A 3,643-nucleotide genomic window follows, 5' to 3' on the forward strand; every position below is an offset into this window, starting at 1 on the left:
CTGCTTGGCATGCTAAAAGTCCCAGGTTCAATCCCTGGCATCTCCAGGTTAAAAGATCAGGTGATGTGAAAGACCTGAGCCTCTTATGACAGTCACAGCAGACAATACAGAGCTCAACGGACCCAGGGCCTGATTCAGTATAAGGCTGTTTTGTGTGGTCATGTAGGCAAAGAACCCAAGTGAAATGTCAAGGGGCCATGAAATGCAAGGATGTACAGTGTGAAATGGAAATTGGGTAAACTTCAAATGTCATCAAGAAAAGTACAGGGACATCCTGACCTGGATAGCCCAGGCAAGCCCAATCTTGTTCAAATCTCAGCAGCTAAGCAGAGTCGGCCCGCAAATACTTGGATGGGAGACCTCCAAGGAATACCAGGACCTGGACGCAGAGGCAAGTCTATCAAGCCACCTCTCTGAAAATGTCCAAGCCCCCAGTAGGGGTTTCCAGAAATCAACCATGACTTCCAGGCATGTGCATGTGCAGAGAGAGAGAGACAAACAGACAGAGAGAGAGAGAGAGAGAGAAGTACAGGGACTACTCATTTTCATTCACATGGAATTGTTTAACTGGCATTCAGGGATTTCACACTATCTTCCCTACAGAGGGAGAATTTAAGTTTTCCTAATGCACTGTGACTGTGGCCACAGCTGCAAGCTTCAAGGGGTAAATTAAGGAAGACATTTATTTAAAGAAGACATTCTTTATAAACAGGCAACATCTTCCAAACATAAAAATAATTGTCCCTATTCAGCTCAGAATTCTGATACTAGATGCTAAACATTCCTCTCAACGCAGGCTTGGTATATCGGCTATAGAAGCTTCTGCCACTGATGAGGGAGTCCTTGAGTTCCCGTCAGTAACTTTGAAGTCTTAACCTGGAGATGTGATAGCACCATCTAGTGGGCAAGAGTGGCTATGACCCTGCAGCGCTGAGATTTTTCAAAACTGAACACTGGTGTTGGTGAAACTTCCCACACTGAAGCAGAGAGCGGTTGCAAAGAAGGATGCAAAATGCTTTCATGCTGTAACTGTCAATACACTTTCCCCACAAAAGAACACCATGGTGGGTTGCATGCAAAATAAAACACAAACTCTACTGGCACCTTCTAGACCAACAACGATTGTTTCTAGATCCAGGCAGGCAGCCGTGTTGGTCTGAAGCAACAGAACAAAGTTGGAGTCCAGTGGTGCCTTGGAGACCCACAAAGATGAATTTTAGATATAAGCTTTCGTGCGCGCACACATTTCTTCAGAAGTATGCATGCACATGAAAGTTTACACCTAGAATTAAATTTTGTGCGGCTTAAAGGTGCCACTGGACAGACTCCAATTTTGTTCTAACATTTGTTTCTGTTTGAGTGTTCGTGGGCAATGTTCCCTCTAAGCTCAGTTAGCGTGAACTAGCTCACAGATTTTTAGCCTTCAGCTCACACATTTTTGTCTTGGTTCAGGAGAAATGGCCCCAGAGCACAATAATTTATGCCGTAACTCACAACTTTACTGACAGTAGCTCACAAAGAAGAATTTTTGCTCACAAGACTTTGCAGCTTAGAGGAAACATTGTTTGTGGGGACTTGTCCATAGGGTAGGGCTGGGCCCCACAAAAGCTCATGCTGAAATAAATGCTGTTAGTCTCGAAAGTGCTGCTAGGTTCTTGTTTTATTTTGCTACGACAGACTAACATGGCTAGCCCTCTGCAGTCACCAGATTGCATCCAACATCAGAGAGAGGAAATGGTCCAGTTGCAAGATCAGAATAGCCACATGAGCACTGAGGTTTTAAGGAAAGAAAGCAACTTTAAATGCATTTTCTAAGCCACCAGCTGGCTTGGTTAGAAAAAGTGATTTAAAGAGAGAAATGCCTTCTCCAAGTTGCCTTGGTTGGTGGGGGCTTCAAGAACCACACAAATGTGTGAAAGAGCCACATGTGGCTCCCAAGCCACAGTCTGGCCACCCCTGCCCTATGTCTTTCTTATAAAGAAAAAATAAGTTATACCCACATATTGATTTTTCATGAAAACCGTGTGAATTTCATTTTATGATTGTATGTCTAGGGCTTGATTGTCTAAGACAGTCAGTGTGGAAAATTCCTTCCTTCCTTCCTTCCTTCCTTCCTTCCTTCCTTCCTTCCTTCCTTCCTTCCTTCCTTCCTTCCTTCCTTCCTTCCTCCAGGTCGCTCCGCCAGGACCTGCCCATCACCTTGGATACAGTATGTGAGCCCGAGGCCCCGTGCCTGTCTTCTGATTTAATCCTGGATCACTTCAACCCACTCAGCCTGGAGGAAGTTGACGGAATTCTCTCCTCTGCACGCCCTACAGCTTGCAATTTGGACCCATGCCCCTCCTGGCTAATTAAATCCTGCCTGAGGGAGCTTGAATGTCCTTTACGGGACATCATAAATAGATCCCTCTTGGAGGGGCGCTTTCCATCATCTCTAAAAGAGGCTTTGGTCCGTCCCCTCTTGAAAAAAAGTCCAGCGGATCCGGCCGAATTGGCAAACTACCGACCGGTCTCTAATTTACCTTTTTTAGGTAAAATTATAGAGAGGGCAGTGGCGTCACAGTTGCAGAGCTTTCTGGATGATGCTTCCATCCTAGACCCTTGCCAGTCCGGCTTTCACCCGGGTTACGGGACGGAGACAGTACTGGTCGCCCTGGTAGATGATCTCCAACGGCACCTGGATCGGGGCGGTGTGGCGGTGCTGATGTTGTTGGACCTGTCGGCTGCGTTCGACATGGTTGACCATCGGCTACTGACCCGCCGCCTCGCCGATGTAGGGGTGAGGGGGTCTGCCTTACAATGGCTTGCCTCCTTCCTTGAGGATCGGGGACAAAGGGTGGCAATTGGGGGCGAGCTGTCCCAGAGGCGCACACTGGACTGTGGAGTGCCTCAGGGGGCAGTTCTCTCACCAATGCTATTTAATATCTATATGCGCCCCCTTGCCCAGATTGCCAGGAGACATGGACTTGGGTGCCATCAATATGCAGATGACACCCAACTCTATCTGCTAATGGACGGCCGGCCTGACTGCGTCCCAGATAATTTAGACCGGGCCCTGCAGGATTTGGCAACCTGGTTGAGGAAGAGCGGGCTGAAACTGAATCCAGCGAAGACAGAAGTCCTTTGTCTGGGTCGGGGCGCTTGGGGAGGGGAAATACCTCTCCCGGTCTTCGACGGGGCGCCGTTGAAAGCGGCGCACCGGGTTAAGAGCCTGGGAGTCTTACTGGAGCCTGCATTATCAATGGAGGCCCAGATTGCAACCACTGCCAAGTCAGCCTTTTTCCATCTAAGGCGGGCAAAGCAGTTGGCTCCCTTCCTAGAGCGCCAAGATCTGGCAATGGTGCTTCATGCAACGGTCACCTCGAGACTGGATTACTGTAATGTCCTCTACATGGGGCTGCCTCTGTACCGAACCCGGAAGCTGCAGCTGGTGCAGAACGCAGCGGCTAGACTGTTGCTGGGACTCCCTAAATGGGAGCATATACAGCCTGGGCTGCGCGAACTGCACTGGCTGCCAGTTACATACCGGGTTCGTTACAAAGTGCTGGTCATTACCTTTAAAGCCCTATATGGTCGAGGACCTGTCTACCTTAGGGACCGTCTCTCCTCATATAAACCCCAGAGAGCCTATGGAACCAACTTC

Source organism: Heteronotia binoei, chromosome 19, assembly GCF_032191835.1.
Source record: "Heteronotia binoei isolate CCM8104 ecotype False Entrance Well chromosome 19, APGP_CSIRO_Hbin_v1, whole genome shotgun sequence".
Classification (NCBI taxonomy): Eukaryota; Metazoa; Chordata; class Lepidosauria; order Squamata; family Gekkonidae; genus Heteronotia; species Heteronotia binoei.